General features: G+C 37.9%; 1 protein-coding gene across 4 annotated transcripts in view; it reads left to right on the top strand.

Moving 5' to 3' along the window:
- Positions 1–19,696, top strand: part of ENOX2 (ecto-NOX disulfide-thiol exchanger 2) — a 271,300-nt gene that overhangs the window by 24,525 nt on the left and 227,079 nt on the right. For 2 of the 4 annotated variants that reach the window (XM_036271450.1, XM_036271455.1), the window contains exons 1-2: positions 2,124–2,195; positions 6,433–6,576. The gene's annotated coding sequence lies outside the window, so the exon portion shown is untranslated. Of the gene's footprint in view, positions 1–2,123; positions 2,196–4,723; positions 4,816–6,432; positions 6,577–19,696 lie in introns of those variants that run through there. The other 2 variants (XM_036271453.1, XM_036271451.1) reach the window with 2 other exon arrangements.

Here is a 19,696-nt window from a genome sequence, read left to right as displayed (position 1 = left end):
GGGGGAAAAAGAAACATCTGTAACCTAACTTAATTAATTTAAAAAAAGGAAATGTTGGCATAGAATTCAAGCTGGGGTATAGTAGGAAATATGGCTTGGAACGTGTGGAGCTTTGTTATGAAGGACGTGGATGCAGGACCAAGTAGTTTGGGGAGTCACTAAATTTGCTGAAAGATCAATGTCAATGAATATCAGCCCTTGATCACACCTTGAAAAAGGCTACTAAGCATAAATTTTGCCCTGAAGGTCTTATGTTCACCACAGTTCAGTCAAGCCCCTTAGTAGAAGAGGACTTTGGCCCTTTTCTTTCTCATCACTTCCCTTCACCTTCACTTACCCATTGATCTTTTACAATTACCTTTGCTGCTGCTAAACCAGTTATATAGAATATTGAACTCACAAAATTGACAATGTAGGTTTCATTTGTTTGATATCAGCTAAGACCTGGAACTGAGAAATGTTTATTTGTTTTGGTCGTTTACATCTGTGGCTGGAAAGTGATATTGCAGTCCAACTCTTTTAGACATTATAAATGTTCCCTCAGAAGTAACAGGTGGAGCCACTGGGTAGTGAGAGCTGAAATATGGAGTCAGAGGTTTTTAGGCTTAGACTGAGAAAGGAGGAGGGGCTTCTAGAGATGGATACATCTTACAAAAGCTCCTGGCAGCACATTAAGCAGCTGGCAATTATCCTAACCCCTTATTGCTCAAATATTGTGAATTAAAACTAATTTGGAGACCTTCTTCTTCCTCTTACCATGGAGTCCCCTATATTATTTTAAATGGAAGTCAATTGGAAAATAGGACTCAGGTTACAGAAATGTGTTTTATGCACAATTTTGACAAAAATTTTATTATATTTTTTCAACATAAATATCTGTCTGGATATTTCTGCCTTGAACTGAATTCACCTGATTTCTCAGGACCTAATCATATTATTTTAAAGGGAACTAATCCAGAATATAATTGCGTGCGTTTTTTGCTAAATTTTTAAAAGTCTTTGAGCCACAGATGCAAATAAGAAATAGTACATTTCCGTACTATTACCTGGGGCAGTCATTAAAAGTGTTAGATTGCCTCATGAAAGTTAATCCTAACTTAACCTGATACTGGAAAGTTCTGTAAAGTGAATTTTGACAGTAACTATTGCAGCAGCTGAGCACAAAGATATCTTCTTTCACAAGAATGATGACAATTCTTCAGTGCTTTCCTCAAAGCCTGGGAATCATTTGCATCTGTATGGCAGATATCATTGCATGTGAACTCCGTGACCTGCAGATTGGAGTGTTCACTGAGAACCACATTTCATCCTGAGATTTTAAATTCCCTGGTTCCATTGGATGAGAAATGTCATTTTCCAAATCCCCAGCCCCACCCTTCTTCAATATGCGTGCTGTATTTTCTAAAGTGGCCTCAGGTATTTTATAAAGTCAGATAATCTGTATTTTGACATGGCATGAAATAATAATTTGTCAACCTAGTTTCAGATTAAATTACATTACCATGTAAGCTTGTTTAATTGTGAACGTAATAAGATAAAGAAATAGCAGAAATCTATAACCCTAATGTTTATTATCTATTTTCCTTCATCATATCAATTTCTGCTTCCCTTTAGACAAACTACATTTTGTAGGCTTTGGCAATGAAGGCACAGGATATGAGGAGAAATGGGTGATCAAGGCTCAAAGTGTTATTAACTTTATCTTCAGGAATAAAAGCAAGGACTATGAGAAATATATAAGACTTTAGAAAACTTATAACTGCTCTGTTAATTATTTGTGACTCCCTCATTTATTTTTCTTGCAGAGATTATCAGTAGAACCCTTAAAAAGTTAGACATCCATGTGCTCATTTTAGGGATTGTAAATAAATTAACAGTTAAACAAAGTTCATGCTAGGTAGTTTTCAGAAGATGAAATGAACCTTCAAAATAGAGTAGGTGGTAGTTTTTTTTTTTTTAAGTAAGGAAAGCAAACTGAATTCCCAAGAGCATTGCAAAGAATGCTCCCTAGGCTAAGAAGTGCCCCCTGGTTTTAGGCCTGTCAGGAATTCATACATGATTCCCGTCTTGCAAAAAAGAATAAACTAGATAACCTCAGAAGTTTCTTCCTAATCTATTTTCAGGTTCATCATGTATGGTAGAAAATGATAGAAATACCTTCCATGAGAGATTTAAAGATCAATTCTGAATTTTGGGTGAGAAGTGCAATATCATAATTGACAATATTTTACATTTAAGTCATAATTGAAAATTTAGCAACAAGAATTCTTAAAATTAAAGTGGTGGCTTTCTTTTTTAAATTTAAATGTTTTTAATTGTTCGGTTTTACTTAAAATAGCATTCAACATTGATCACATATACATGACAAAAATTGATTTCTTGATGTCTTGGTTTATTTCTGCTGTCCTAAGGGAGGAATGAAACTATACAATAAAAGTAGCTAGGAATCACTGGTATCAAAAGATTTTGCTGCCCTGGCCGGTTTGGCTCACAGTTGGAGTGTCAGCCTGCGGTACACAGAGACCCGGGTTCGGTTCCCGCTAAGGGCACATACCTCGGTTGCAGTTTGTCCCCGGCCCTGGTTGGTCGTGCCAGTGGCAGCCACTCGATGTGTCCCTTCACATCGATGTTTCTCTCTCTCTCTCTTCCTCTCTCTCCCTCCCGCTCTATCTGAACAAAAAATGGAAAAATGTCCTCAGGTGAGGATAAAAAAATTAAAAAAAAGATTTTGCTATTTCTCTAGCCCTTGTTCTCCAACTACAAAGTTTTGGAGACTATATTGGGTCCTCAACAATACAAAATGTGGATTTGTATACAGTGAATCAGATTACTGAGTGGCATGTCTCTTTCTCCTTGATATATTTTTCTATAAGAAACAAAGCCTGAGATGGTGTACTGAATTATCAAGATTTTCCCTTATCTGTATCATATGTGGGGTGGATACACAGAAAGTACTTGAAATCTCAATCTTATTCAGTGCTTAACAAAAAATGTTTATATTAGTATGAGGAACAAAATACCTAAATTCCTGAAATATCATCTGGGACTAAGTAAAAGGCAAGCATGATTATAGTCAAGCATCTGTGACTGAATACCTTTAATCAGATTTTTTTCCTGGTCTCCTTCAACTTTTAGAAAAAGGTACAAACAGCAATGAAAGGTTTAATGAGGAAAGTAGGGTATATCCTTAAATCAGGATATGCCAATTCAGACTAATCTCCTCACATTGTACATCAACAATTCTATAAATTAAAAAGGGAAATTAAAAATTATAATAATAGCAGTTAATATATATTGAGCGTCTGCTATATGCCAGATGTGATGCAGATTGTTATATATACTTGATCTAATTTAATCTTTTTTTTTTAAATCCTCACCCAAGGATATTTTTCCATTTATCTTCAGACAGAGTGGAACTGAGAGAGAGACACACACACACACACACAGACATCAGTCTGAGAGAGACATATAGATTGGATTGGTTGCCTCCCACAGGACCCCTACCAGGGCTGGGACCAAACTGCAACCTAAGTAAGTGCCCTTGAATGGAACTGGTGACTCTAGTCCACCTGCTGTCACTCCAACAGCTGATCCAAAGTGGCCAGGGCTAATTTAATCTTTTTACCCATCATTAACGTACTGCTATTAACCTCCTTTTAAAGATCATGGCTCTGGCTCTGAAGTTCTGTAAGATCCCTAGTCATCTACTTAATAAGCTAGAGAAATGAATTAAGATATTATTCTGTAAAATTAACAAATGTAAAAAATAAGGAAAATTTTCTGATTAACCGTAGTAATGAGAACCTCCCAATCCCTGAGCATTCCTTTTGATTAAGATTTTACCATCCGGCTTTATAGTACTCAAGTGATGAAGATGCATTTGAATTTTAGATAAGTAATGTTGATATAATCAGCATCAGAACTTTTAAATTGTGGCATTAATTCTTGATTATCAGCTGTCAAGTCTTTAACTACATGAGTTAATAGAATGAATAACTTCTCCTTACCACATTGAGTATTAATTCATTTATTCAACATTCACATGTGGTAGGCATGGTACTGGGCACCAGGGATACAGTTGTGTGTGTAGGAGAGAGATCGAAATCTTTTGTTAGGAAAGCTTACAAACTTAACGGGGGAAGAGTTTATTTTAATTTACTTAGAGTACTAAGATGATCATAAATTTAAATATGTATATATGTTATACAAAGTATTATATATGTATACAGTATGTTTATTTTTGCAACAAACCTGTGAAATGTTATAAATCCCCTTTTATATACTATGAAAATTAAGACTAAGGGGAATTGAAATAATTGCAAAAAGCTACTTAGCTAGTAAAGGACAGAGCCAGGATTCAAACTCTGATATATCAAGATTAGAAGCACATACTGTTTCCACTACACTATTCAATCTTCCATGCAACTCATTTTGGTCAGTATGATATTGAAGAAAGAAATACCAAGAAAGGTTTGGAATAATACACTAATCATATTTGGCTCTGGAACTACTTGGGTGAAGGAAACATCTCTATTTGTAAGTTATATAAACATCTGGTGTTCTTTGAAAATCGTCGTGGTCATGATCTGAATGTTTTCTAATACAAAGGAATTGGTGTATGTTTCTTTAGTTCTAGTCATGGTAGGGATTTAATAGGACATAGATCTGATGCACTGAATGGCTAGATTAAGATAAAGAAGCAAGTTTTCATTATTTCACTTAGTTAATCAGATGATGTAAAGGAAGAATACTTGACAAGTCCCAGAAGACATTTAACGGAGGTGTTCCAAGTGAAGTCTGAATTCTGAAAAAATGGTACTTGTTATGTGGGCTGAAACATTAGTATAGGGATAATTTTTATTAAAAACAATAATGTATCCATGGCCAGTTTGGCTCAACAGTGTTGGCCCACGGACCAGAGAGTCCCAGGTTTGGTTCCCGCTAAGGGCACGTACCTCGGTTGCAGTTTGTCCCCAGCCCCAGTTGGGTTTGTGTGGGTGGCAACCAGTCGATATGTCTCTCCCATGTCAATGTTTCTCTCTCTCTCTTCCTCCCTCTCTCCTGCTCTATTTGAAGATAAGTGGAAAAAAAAAAGTCCTCGGATGAGGATAAAAAAACAAACAATAATGTAGTCATTTTGTTAGAGCATTAGCACTCATTTTACTGAAACTTGATTAACCTTTACCTGACGGATCCTAAATTTTATTGATATTTCCCAGCATTGCCTCAGAATTATATAGCTCTGAGTCATAGAAAAATTGAGGGTTAAAGAATGAGCCATGGGCCCTGGCCGGTTTGGCTCAGCGGTTAGAGCATCAGCCTGCAGTCCCGAGAGACCCGGGTTCGGTTCCCGCTAAGGGCACGTACCTCGGTTGCAGTTTGTCCCTGGCCCTGGTCGGTCGTGCGGGTGGCAGCCACTCGATGTATCCCTTTCACATCGATGTTTCTCTTCCTCTCTCTCCCTCCCACTCTACCTGAACAAAAAATGTCCTCGGGTGAGGATAAAAAAAAAAAAAAAAAGAATGAGCCGTGGCAGGCCAACCTGATTCCTCTGATAGAATTAGAGAACTAGTGGATAAAAGGCTCAGGAGAGATCACCTAACATTGGGCTTTAACAAAGCTTTTGATTCCACATTTCAGGGAATTTTAATTGAAGCACTTGAAAATTCAGGTACTGCTGCCAGAGGAGTAGCAATCTATCTGTGCTCATCACTGTCTGACTCATATAACGCTTAGAGAATATAAAATGCCTTTTGCCATTTTATGTGGTTTTTAACAGCTACTAGTAAAGTGACCATGCTTCTGACATCATTGGAAGAGGATGTGATGAACACTCCCCAAACCTGGGTCAAAATTCCCTAACACTTCAACGGCTGAATAATCCCCCTTTGCTAGTTCTATATCTTTGTTTCGTTTTCTCATTTCTGTGTACTTAAGGTTTTCTTGTTTGGAAACATCTATATCATCATTGGAAAAGACTGACACCAGTATAGTCTAATGAGTATATCTGCATCAATTGAACAACCCTTGGAATGGAAACATGGGAAAATGTCAAGAGATAATCTAAGGAATATGTGGCTAAGTTTTTTCAAAGAAAGATTGGGTCCAACTATAGCCGCATTTAAAGAGGGTCCTATCTCTTTAAGGGAGAAAGGAGAAGATAATTGATAGCTTGTGGCCAAACTTGTTAATTTCCCAGAAATAGGAGGGATCTTACAAATGACAGAGCCACATTCTTATAAGAACCTTTATTTTAATTCTACTTGTCAAAAAAATCTGTAAAAATTACAGAGGGCAACTAGTTTCAGGAATTCACTGGTTACTCTTAGACTCTTAAGATTTAGAGTTTTCCTGTAGTGGCTCATATAATAAAATCTGGAGACATTTCAGTCCTTAATGGAGTCTGGAATTTGGCTTCTTTTTCTTCTTTAGGATTGAACGAGCTGCCTTTTGACCCTGCCAACAACAACGAACCCTTGCAGTTTGGTAGTGCCAGTGGCACTTTGGTCACAGAAGGCCTCACTGAGAATGAAGGGGAGTCTAGCAAGAAAAGAAAGAAAACAAATGCTCCTTCAGGTAAGCTAGGCGATAATGCACTCTCTTAAGCCAGTGCTATTGATTCAACATTTTCCTAGAGCCTAGTATATGGCAGGACTTGTGCTAGAATTTGTAGAAACTACAGAAATGAGAAAGAGTCCCCTGCCTTCAAGGAACTCATAGTGAGATGGGGGAGAGGAGACACATACATAAATAACTCTAATAAAAAAATCATTGGTGCTGTGGTAAATGTGTAAAAGGGAAAAAGAAAACTATGGGCATCATGCACTACTTCACAGCATAAGTGACATTTGTTTATAGCTGGCCCTTGAATGGGCAGGCTTGAGACAGGAAGAGATTAGTAAAGAACATTGATTTAGGTAGAAGGGATTTTATGAGTGAATGGTTTCACCGTACATTTTTCTTTATATGTACATATGACAGGCTACCCTCACTTTTGCTTCTAATGAAGATATTTGCATCTCTCCACCCTACCCTGTTTCGCCCAGTACACACTATGCTCCCATGTGTTTTATGCCATCATAGCTCTCTTAGAACAGCTGATGAACAGATTTTCCTAAATCCTTTGTAAAAGCCTTCCCCGCAATCCTTCATCTCTTTCATGCTCCATTGGCCTATTCTCCAATTGTTAAATTCTCCAAAATGAATGGGGAAAAAATGGGATAACCAGATCTTAACTGATGACTTCATATTATAAAATTTCATCTTGTTGTTTGACTATTCATTTGAAAATAGTATCCTGAGTATATAGAGACTGATCTGAGAATTTGGGATGAGCCTAACAAACCATTTCATGGTATTGTTGTTTTTTGTTTTGTTTTGTTTTTTGTGTGTTTTTTTTTTTTTTCAAGTAAATTTATTCTTTATTTATTATATATTATTTATTTTATTTTATTTTTGTTACAGATGTTTCTCTTTTTTTCCCCATTGACACCTTCCTGCCATCCTCCTCACCCTGTCCTCGGCTTTGTTGTCCAGGTCCATTGGATATGCATACATGCATATAAGTTCTGTGTTCCCTCCCAACCAGCCCCTATTCTGAGGGTTCTCAGTCTGTACATTACTTCCACATCTCTGGGTCTAACCTATTATTCGGACTGTTAAGTTCATTATATTCCACAAATAAGTGAGATCATGTGGTATTTGTCTTTGTCTACTTGGCTTGTTTCGCTTAGGATAATACTTTCCAGGTCCCTCCATGTCGTCTTGAAAGATAAGAGATCTTTCTTTCTTACAGCTGCATAGTACTCCATTGTGTATATGTACCACAGCTTTTTTATCCATTGGTCTACTGATGGACACTTGGGCTGTTTCCAGATCTTAGCTATTGTAAATAGTGCTGCTATGAACATGGGGGTACATATATTCTTTCTGATTGGTGTTTCAGGCTTCGTAGAGTATATTCCTAAAAGTGGGATTACTGGGTCAAATGGAACCTCAATTTTTCATTTTTTTGAGGTAACATCATACTGTTTTCCATAGTGGCTGCACCAGTCTGCATTCCCACCAGCAGTGTACTAGAGTACCCTTTTCTCCACACTCACGCCAACACTTGTTTAATGATTTGTTGATGGCGGCCATTCTGACAGGTGTGAGGTGATACCTCATTGTTGTTTTAATTTGCATCTCTCTGTGATGCAAATTAGTGATGTTGAGCATTTCTTCATATGTCTCTTGGCCATTTGTATGTCCTGTTGGAGAGGTGTCTATTCAGCTCCTCTGCCCATTTTTTAATTGGGTTCTTTGTCTTCCTTTTGTTGAGTTGTATGAGTTCTCTACATATTTTGGAAATTAACCCCTTATCTGATATATCATTGGCAGTTATGCTCTCCCATAGAGTGGGTAGCCTTTCCATTTTGATGGTTGTTTCTTTCTCTGTGCAGAAGCTTTTGAGTTTGATGTAGTCCTACGTGTTCATTTTCTCCTTTGTTTCTGTTACCTTAGGTAATGTATCAGTGAAAATTCTGCTGTATATGATATCTGAAATTTTGTTGCCTACATTTTCTTCTAGTATTTTTATGGATTCACGGGTCACATTTAAGTCTTTTATCCATTTTGAGTTTATTCTTGTGTATGTTGTAAGTTGATGGTCTAATTTCATTTGCTTGCATGTAGCTGTCCAATTTCCCCAACACCATTTATTAAAGAGGCTGTCTTGCCCTGAATGGTTTGGTTCAGTGGTTAGAGCGTTGGCTTGCGGTCCAGAGAGGCCCAGGTTTTGTTCCCACTAAGGGCATGTACCTCCGTGGCGCTTTGTCCCTGGCCCTGGTTGGGTCATGCAGGTGACAGCCACTCGATGTGTCCCTTTCACGGCAATGCTTCTCTCTCTCTTCCTCTCTCTCCCTCCCACTCTGTCTGAACAAAAAATGGAAAAATGTCCTCGGGTGAGGATAAAAATAAAATAAAATAAATAAAGAGGCTGTCTTTACTCCATTGTATGCTCTTGCCATCTTTGTGAAATATCAATTGAGCATAATGTCTTGGGTCCATTTCTGGATTCTCTGTTCTTTTCCGCTGGTCTATATGCCTGTTTTTGTGCCAATACCAAGCTGTTTTGATTACAGTAGCTTTTTAGTATAACCTGATATCTGGTATTGTGATCCCACCTACTTTGTTCTTCTTTTACAAGATTGCTGTGGCTATTTAGGGTCTTTTTCGGTTCCATGTGAACTTTTGAAGTATTTGTTCTACTTCTGTGAAATATGTCGTTGGTATTTTGAAGGGGATTGCATCGAATCTATAGATTGCTTTGGGTAATATGGACATTTTAATGATGTTAATTTTCCCAAACCACGAACAAGGTATGTGCTTCCACTTTATTATATCTTCCTCTATTTCTTTTTTTAGTGTCCCGCAGTTTTCTGCAAATAGGTCCTTTACTTCTTTCATTAAGTTTATTCTTATGTATCTTAAATTTTTTGCTGCGATAGTAAATTGGATTGTTTCTTTACTTTCTCTTTCTGTGAATACATAATTGGTATATAAGAATGCTGTTGATTTCTTGACGTTAATTCTGTATCCTGCTACATTGCCAAATTCATTTATTAAGTTTAGAAGATTTTTCATGGAGTCTTTGGGGTTTTCCACAGGTAGTATCATGTCATCTGCAAATAATGACAGTTTCACTTCCTCCTTTCCCATTTGGATCTCTTTTATTTTTTCTTCCTGTCTGATTGCTGGGGCAAAGACTTCCAGTACTATGTTAAATAAGAGTGGCAAAAGTGGGCATCCCTGCTTTTTCCTCATCATAAGGGAAATGCTTTTAGTTTCTGCCCATTGAGTATGATGTTCATTGTAGGTCTTTCATATATGGCCTTTATTATGTCTAGATATGACCCCTCTATTCCCACATTGCTGAGCATTTTTGTCAGAAATGGATGCCGGATTTTCTCAAATGCTTTTTCAGCATATATTGATATGATCATGTGCTTTTTATTCTACATTTTATTTATGTGGCCTATCACATTTATTGATTTACAAATATTGTACCAGCTTTGCATCGCTGATCATGGTGAATAATTGTTTTGATGTATTGCTGGATCTGATTTGCTAGTATTTTGTTCAGGATTTTGACATCTATTTTCATCAGGGATATTGGCCCGTAGTTTTCTTTCTTTGTAGTTTCTTTTTCTAGTTTTGGGATTAGAATTATGCTGGCCTCATAGAAGGAGTTTGGAAGTCTTCCTTCTTCTTGAATTTTTGGAAATAGTTTCAGGAGAATGGGTGTTAGTTCTTTTTAATGTTCGGTAAAACTTCCCTATGAAGCCACTCAGGCCTGGGGTTTTCTTTGCTGGGAGAGTCTTGATTACATCTTCAATTTCCTTAGTTGTTATTGGACTGTTCAAGTCTTCTATCTTTTCCCGGTCCAGTTTTGGGAGACTGTGTGTTTCTAGAAATGTGTCCATTTTGCTTAGATTGTCAAATTTGATGCCATATAATTGTTCATAGTAGTTGTTAACAATCTTGTGCATTTCTGTTGTGTCAGTTGTTAACTTCTCCTCTTTCATTTCTGATTTTGTGTATTAGGGTTCTCTCTATTTTTTGGTGAGTGTAGCTAAGCGTCCATCAATCTTGTTTATGTTTTCAAAAAACTAGCCTTTTGTTTCATTGATCCTTTGAATGGTTTTTTTGGTCTCTATGTCGTTTATTTTTGCTCTGATCTTTACTATTTCCTTCCTTCTACTTCCTTTGAGGTTTTCCTTTTGTTTGCTTTCTAGTTCTTTCAGTTGTGAGGTTAGATAGTGTATTAGAAATTTTTCTTGCTTCTTGATGTAGGCCTGTAGTGCTATGAACTTTACTCTCAGAACTGCTTTTGCTGCATCCCATAGATTTTGTGTTGTGTGTTCATTTTCATTGGTTCCAGGAAGTTTTTAATTTCTTCCTTGATCTCCATGGTAATCTATTCATTCTTCAATAACATGCTCTTTAGCTTCCATGTGTTCAAATGTCTTTGGATGTTTTTGTTGCAATTGATTTCTAGTTGCATTCCATTGTGATCTGAGAACATGCTTGATATTATTTCAGTCTTCTTGAACTTGTAGAGACTTATTTTGTGTCCTATCATGTCGTCTATCATTGAGAATGTCCCATGTGCACTTGAGAAGAATGTGAATTCTGTAGTTTTGGTGTGTAATTCTCTATTTAATCCATTTGGTCTAGTGCTTCATTTAGAGTCTCTGTTTCCTTGGTAATTTTTTGTCTAGAGGATCTATCCAGTGGTGACAGCAGGGTGTTGAAATCCCCTATTATGATTGTATTCCTGTCAATTTCTCCTTTGAAGTCCTCCAGAAGATTTTTAATATATTTTGGTGCTGCTATATAGGGTGCATATATGTTTATCAAGGTTATACCTTCCTGTTGGATAGATCTTTTCAAAATTATGTAGTGGCCTTCTTTGTCTCTAGTTATGGCCTTCATTTTGAAATCTATTTTATCAGATATCAGTATTGCTACCCCAACATTTTTTCCTTTTCGTTTGCTTGGAAGATTTTTTTCCATCCCTTCACTTTCAGTCTATGTGAGTCTTTTTTTTTTTTTTTTTGAGGTGGGTCTCTTGTAAACTACATATAGATGAGTCATGCTTTCTGATCCAATCAGCTACTCTGTGACTTTTTATGGGAGCATTCAGTCCATTTACATTTAAGGTGATTATTGATATGTACTTATTTATTGCCATTTTTGTTTAGTGTGGTGCTATTTTCCTTCCTATTTCTTCTACTAATTACAGCAGTCCTTTTAACATTTCTTGCAGTGCTGGTTTGTTGCTAGTGTATTCCCTTAGCCTTTTTTTGTCTGGGAAGCTCTTTATTTGACCTTCTATTTTGAATGATAGCCTTGCTGGGTAGAGTAGTCTTTGATTCAGATCCTTGTTTTACAGGACCTTGATTACTTCATGCCATTCTCTTCTGGCCTGTACTGTTTCTTTTGAGAAGTCAGCTGAGAGCCTTATGGGGGTTCCTTTGTAGGTAACCTGTTGCTTATCTCTTGATGCTTTTAGGATTCTCTCTTTGTCTTTAATTTTTTGCAGTTTGATTACTATGTGTCTTGGTGTGGGCCTGTTTGGGTTCGTGTTAGTTGGGGCTCTCTGTGCTTTTTCAACTTGAATGTGTCTTCCTTCACAAATTAGGGAAGTTTTCTGTCACTGTTTCTTCAAATATATCCTCTAACCCTTACTCATTTTCTTCTTCTTCGGGGACTCCTATGATGCAAATATTATTACGTTTCCAGTTGTCCAGTAGTTCTCTTAAGTTCTCTTCCTGTTTTTAAATCCTTTTTTGCTTTTGGTTTTCTGATTGGTTGATTTTTTTCTACCCTATCTTCTAATTCACTGATCCGGTCCTCAGCTTCCTCTACTCTGCTGTTTAGACCTTCCAATGTGTTCTTTACTTCTGATATGGCATTCTTGATTTCTTCTTGGTGGTTTTTATTTTCAAATTGGTTGATTTTCATTATCTCTATGTCCTTACTCATGCTGTTGAGCTTCCTCACGATCATGGCTCTGAATTCTAGCTCTGTTAACTTTCTTAACTGCTCCACATTTATCTCATCTTCTGTAGAGGTCTCTTGTTCTTTCTTTTGGTTTTTGTTTCTGTGTTTCACCATTTAGCTATCACAGTGGGCTTTGAAGCCTGCCAAATTTTCCCTGTGGGTGTTGATGTTCTGCTGTTTGTGGCTGCCTCTCCTGAGTTTGGATGAGCAAGGGAGGACCCACGTTAAACACAACTGTTAAGTCTTTCCTGGTGAGGGTTGCTAGCCCAGGAATGGTACAGTTATCCTCTAGCTTTTTGCCTGGAGGCTATCAGTAGAGGTTACTTGAAGAACCTTGGGGTCTCAGTTGAATGAAAAACTCCCTCAGGTGTTCAGTGTAAGTGGATTTCCCAAGGGTAGAGCAGATGCTGGTTGTCAGGGAGCCTCATTTTGCATTTCTATGGCCCACCTAGGTAGTATTGAATCTACGAGGGAGGGCTGTTGCCTCTTCCCAGAGCCCTGGGAAGGAGTAAGGTGGCCACCATCTTACGTGACTGTAACTCAGCAAAACTCTGAGCCCCCTCCAAACCCCGAGTATCCCCGTACAGTTCCAGTCCAGTCTGTCTTCCCTCTGCCAGAACCCAAGGTTAGTGGCCATGGCTATTTTAGCATCTGTTCTGGCTCTGCGCTGTGTAGCCGCTTGGGAGTTTAACATGAGGGCGCTGCTCACAGCTATGGCCGCTGCTGTCTGTGGGCTCCCAGCCTCCCTGTCGCGCTTCTGCAATCCTCCCAGGATTGAGTCAGTGTCCCTGGTTATATGATTCTCGCAAGCTGCTTTTCTGTTGCTTTTCCCCATTGATTTGTCTTTATTTTAGTTTTAATTCCATTTTGGTCCTGGGAGACAGCTGTACAGCTTCTTTTCAGTCTTCCGCCATTTTGGAATCTTCCCAGACAACAGAATATTACTCACTGCTGAAAACAAGTGAGCTATAAAGCCATGAAAAAACATGGTGGAACCTTAAATGCATATTACTTAGTAAAAGAAGCCAATCTGAAAAGACTACATACTTGTATGATTATAACTATATGTCAGTTGGGAAAAGGCAAAACTATGGAGATGGTAAAAAGTTTCATAGTTGCCACTGGGTGGTGGTGGCTTTGGATGAATAGACAGAGTATAGAGGATTTTTAAGGCAGTGAATATTTACCATAATGATGAAAACATGTCATTGTACATTTATATAAACCTTTAGAATATTCAAGGCCAAGAGTGAACCCTAATGTGAACTATGGGCCATGGATGATTATGATGTGTCAGTTTTGGTTTCATCAGTTGTAACAATTTATACCAGTCTGGTTGTATAACTGCTGGGAGATGTTGATAATGGGAGAAACTTTGCATGTATGGGAGCAGGGAGTATATAGAAAATCTCTGTGTCTTCCTCTCAATTGTGCTGTGAACCTTAAACATCTCTAAAATAATAAATTCTTAAAGAAAAGGGAGAAATAAATGAAAGACTGATACATACTACAATTTTGTAACTCAATAGAGGTATTGATTATACAACATTATGAATGTATTAAATGCTACTGAATTGTTCACTTAAAAATGATTAATTTTGCCCTGGCCGGTTTGGCTCAGCGGTTAGAGCGTCGGCCTGCGGTCTGGAGAGACCCGGGTTCGGTTCCCGCTAAGGGCACGTACCTCGGTTGCAGTTTGTCCCCGGCCCTGGTTGGTCGTGCGGGTGGCAGCCACTCGATGTGTTCCTTTCGCATCGATGTTTCCCTCTCTCTCTCTTCCTCTCTCTCCCTCCCACGCTACCTGAACAAAAAATGGAAAAATGTCCTCGGGTGAGGATAAAAAAAAAAAAAAAATGATTAATTTTATGTAATGTGAAGCTCACCTCAATAAATAGAGAGAGAAAGAGACAGAGAAGGAAAAAGTGAGACGAAGTGAGTGAGGGAGACAGACACAGAGGAAGATAGACACACAGAGAGAGACCATAGACAAATTGACAGAAAGAGAGACAGGAAGACAAACCTGAAGAGAGCCAGGCAGGCAGACAAACTAATAAAGCGAAAGGTAAACACAGACAGACAGACAGATATACAGCCAGGCAGGCGGAAATAGGGAAACAGACAGATGGAGAGAGATAATGACAAAAACAGAGGGACAAACGAAGAGAGTGAAAAGACAGATATAGAGACACAGAACATGTAGAAACTCAGAAGAATGCAGAGAGGACTGATGTGGTGAGATACACAGAGTGAAACACAGGCAGAAAGAAACACACAGGTACAGAGGAGAGACAGAGAGCAACAGGGAGGAAAACTAACAGAGACATACACACTGACAGAGAGAAAGAACTAAATAGACCAAGAGACAGACAAGGAGACAGAGAGTAAAACAAACTGTTGAGAGAGAGAGCAACAAAGAAACTGACAGAGACAGGCAGGCAGGCAGACAGACAGAGACAATGTGTGGTAGACCAAAAGGTAAAAAACAGAGGAGCTTTGAGCAACAGCATGACAAGAGGACTACAGAGCCCTGGCTGATTTGGCTCAGTGCTTGGAGCATTAGCCCATGGACCAGAGAGACTTGGATTCGGTTCCTGCTGAGGGCATGTATCTCGTTTGCAGTTTGTCCCTGGCCCCAATTGGGGTCATGTGGATGGAAAGGACTTGATGTCTCTCTCTCTCTTTCTCCCTTTTTCCCTCCTGCTCTATCTGAAGATAAATGCAAAAAAAATGTCCTTGGGTGAGGATAAAAATAAATAAATTTAAAAAAAATAAGGACTACAGAGAGAGAAACAGCAACAAAAAAGAGAGAGAGAGGGGAAGAAAAAGCGAGAGAAGAAATATAAAGAAATACAGCTAGACAAAGAGAAAGACAAAAAAAGTTCAGAGTGATATAAGTACATGCAGATAATCAAAGACACAAGCAGAGACAGGCTGATAGAGAGACAGTCTTACAGATTGGACAGATAACCAGAGCACAGACATATAGACAGAGAGAGGCAGACAGATATAGAAAGAAACTGACATAGAGAATAACAAGAGACATATGCAGAGATAGAATGACAGAAATAATTAACAGAGACAAAGCAAATGAACAGAAAGAAAGAGGTATAGAATGGCAGAGAGATTGTTAAAGAGACAGGAAGGCAGATATACAACACCAAAATGTCAAACCAAAAGACAGACAAAGAACCAGACATGGACAGTTAAATAGAGACAGATATTCAAAGAGAAAAAGAAACAGAGATGGTCAAAGGTCATTGATCAGAGACAGACAGTGAGAGACAGATCAGAAGTTAGGCAGGCAAAGACATAATCACAGACAGATAGAGAGATAAAGTGAGTTACAGACAGGCAGAGGGATTGAGGGATGGAGAGAGAGAGAAAGAGATTGAAATGGAAAATGCGCAATGAAGACCCCCCCCCCCCAGTAAGAGATCCTTCTTTCTTACAGCTGCAAAGTATTCCATTGTATAAATGTACCACATCTTTTGTTTTTCTTATTGTAGAAAGTATTACAGATGTCCTCCTTTTTCCCCATTGATCCCCCTCCTTCCCACTCCCACCCCCTTCCTGCCTTCCCCAGCTTAATGTTCATGTCGATTGGTTGTGAACATATACATTATAAGTTCTTTGACTTATCTCTTCTCACCCCTCCTACTCCCCCCCATCCCTCTGAGGTTTGTCAGTCTGTTCCCTGCTTCCATGATTCTGGATCTCTTTTGGTCGACAGCTTATTTTGTTCATTATGTTCCATAAATAAGTGAGATCATGTGGTGCTTGTCTTTCTCTGACTGGCATATTTCACTTAGAATAATACTCTTCAGGTCTCTCCATGTCATCTCAAAGGGTAAGAGATCTTTCTTTCTTACAGCTGCATAGTATTCCATTGTGTATATGTACCACATCTTTACTCATTTAATGATGAGCACTTGGGCTGTTTCCAGATCTTAGCTATTGTAAATAGCGCTGCTATGAACATGGGGGTGAAACCATAAAAATCCTAGAAGAAAATGTAGGCAGAAAAATCACAGACATCATACGTAGTGGAACTTTCACTGATACTTCTCCTAGGGCAAGAGAAACAAAGGAAAAAATTAATAAATGGGACTACATCAAACTAAAAAGCTTCTGCACGGCAAAAGAAACCAGCATCAAAATGAAAAGGGAACCCACTCTCTAGGAGAACATATTTGCCAGTGACACATTGGATAAGGGGTTAATATCCAAAATATATAGAGTACTCATACCACTGAACAAAAGAAAGAGGATTAATCCAATTAAAATGGGCAGAGGACCTGAGGAGACACTTCTCCAAACAGGACATACAAATGTCCAGGAGACATATGAAAAAATGCTCAACATCTCTAATCGTTAGAGAGATGCAAGTTAAATGTACCACAGCTTTTTTATCCACTCATCAACTGATGGACACTTGGGCTATTTCCAGATCTTAGCTATTGTTAAATAGCACTACTGTGAACGTAGGGTTACATCTATTCTTTCTGATTGGTATTTCATGATTTTTAAGATATATTCCTAGCATACTGAGTTGGTCTTTACCCAACATTTTATTCCAAGTTGCCTGAAGTACTGCATGACATCCATGATAAGTAAAGAGATACCCAAATACCCAAACACATAGAATCAGAGAAATGTCTGCTTTCTTCCTTGTCAAGCCACAGTCTTTTCTCTGCTACCACTCTCAGGCCTCACTTTTCTTTCTCCACACTGTCTTCAAGAAGAGAGCCATCCTATGTCTATTCTCCTTTGTCTCTGTTCTTCAGAGACCAAGCAAAAGAGGTTGTCTGTGGTCCCCTCTGCTTAAATGATCTCAAAGGAGGCTTCTTCAGTAGCAGCCTTCAGAGCTGCTTGGAGGATTTTAATGAACTGTACTAGTTCTGACTCGAACCCAAAGCTTACTAACCTTCATTAATTTTGTTGTATGCCATCCCATTTCCAAATTTGTAAGAGCAATAACTAATATTCCAGTTAGAGGAGCAAATAACATCTCTGCGGGAAAACTCTGACTTGCTTTCCTATACCAGTAGTTCTCTGTAGCACATTACAATAGCGTGCCAAGCTAGAAACCCTGCCATAATCTGAGACATGCCTGAACTGTACTGGAAAGAGTAAGGTCTATTTCTACTCTGCTTTTTCTATCCATATTTTTTTCTTTCCTTTTATTAAATTATTTTTTTATTTTGATATAATTGAAGACTCACATGCAGTTGTAATAATACAGCAAGATCCCTTATACTCTTGATCCAATAACATCTTACAAAATTGTAGTACAATAGCACAACCAGAATATTGACATTGGTACAGTCAATATGCAGAACAATTTCTTACCACAAGAATCCTTCATGTTGCCCTACCTTTTCTGTCTTAGACCAGCTGCTAAATATGTCATCCATTTCTATAATTTTGGCGTTTCAATGTTACATAAATGGAATCATACAGTATATAACCTTTCTGGATTGGCATTTTACACTCAGCATAATTCCCTCAAGATCCATTCATATAAATCATGTGGCTCAATACTCGATTTTGTAGTATTCTATTGTTTGGATGAGCTACAGTTTGGCATTCACTGTTGAGAAAATCTTGCGTGTTTTTTTCTAGTTTTTTTGCTATTATGAATGAAGTTTCTATATACATTCAGGTACATGTTATATGAATATAAGTCTTTATTTTGGAGGAATAAATGCTCACAGTACAATTTCTGAGTTGTTTGGCAGTAGCATGTTTAATTTTTTTAAAGAAACAGCCAAACAGTTCCAGAGTGACTGTATCATTTAACATTTCCATCAGCAATGTATAAGTCAGTTTCTTCTCAACTTCGCCAATATTTGATTTACTCAATTTTTTATTTTAGCCATCTGACAAGTGTGTAGTGATCTCTCATTGTGGTTTTAATTTGCATTTCCCTAATGGTTAATAATGTTGAACATAACTTCATGTGAAAATTTGCTGTTTATATATCTTCTATTTTTCTTTTGGGTTTGAGTGTTCTTTATATATTCTAGATACTAGTCCTTTATCAAATATGTGGTTTAAAAATATTTTCTACCACTTTGTAGCATTTCTTTTCATCCTCTTAACACGTTCATAGATCATAAGTTTTTAACTTTGATGAAATACAGTTTATCAAATTTTTCCTTTATGTGTCTTGATTTTGGAGTCAAGTATTAGAACTCTTTGCCTAGCATCAGATCCTAAAGATTTTCCCTTTGTTTTTTCCTAAAGTTTTCTTTTGAAAACTTTTTTCCTAAAGTTAATTTTTGTATATGGTGTATGATGTAGGTCACGTATTTTTCCCCTAACATGTCCAATTGCCACAGCAGCATTTGTTGAAAATCATTGAATTGGCTTTACACTAATGTAAAAAATCAATTGTGAATATCTTTGTTTTTACTCCTGGCAATACCACCTCCATCTATACCTCCAAAACTGACAAAAGAGAACAAGGCAACCAGGATGTTATGACAGTGTGCTTTTCAGTAAATAATACTATAGAAAGAACAGTAGTTAAGATATTGAAACTTTGCTGTATGCCAATAACTTTACCCACCTTATTATATTTATTTCTCACAACAACCTATTATTACACATACCATTGTAACTGTTTTGCAGATGGGAAAACTAACTCAGAGAGGTTAATTACCTTATTCATGGTCAGTGGTGAATCTGGGAGTCAAACCCAGGTCTTGATCTTAGGGCCCATCTTAAACACTAGGCTCTTACTTCTCTCAAAACCAGTTCTTCATTGGCCAGACCATCCAACTACCCTGGGTAAGAACCAATGCTGTAATCTGTAATCATTATAATAGTAGCACCAGAGGAATGAGACCTGTTTTGAAAGTGAAGGCAAGCCAGCGCTGCTTTACAACAACTCCTGGTTTATATCAATGAATTTCTGACTTTCAGGAAGAAGTTCTAACTAAGTCAACAGACCCTACATTTCACCTCTTCCACCTGTCACCACCAGTATAAACTATCAAACTGCTCTGAGGCATTACTCCTTTTCCCATTCTATTCTTGACTATGTGATCACTCTTTGTGTGTATACGGGGGAGAGAGGGAAAGAGGAAAGGCTAGGGAAGGGTTACAAAGACTTGGGCCAGGGCCAAGAATGGAAAGAGCAAACACA

Source organism: Molossus molossus, unplaced genomic scaffold (assembly GCF_014108415.1).
Source record: "Molossus molossus isolate mMolMol1 unplaced genomic scaffold, mMolMol1.p scaffold_m16_p_2, whole genome shotgun sequence".
Classification (NCBI taxonomy): Eukaryota; Metazoa; Chordata; class Mammalia; order Chiroptera; family Molossidae; genus Molossus; species Molossus molossus.
Note: the sequence above shows the minus strand (reverse complement) of the source record. Positions and strands in the feature narration are given on the sequence as shown.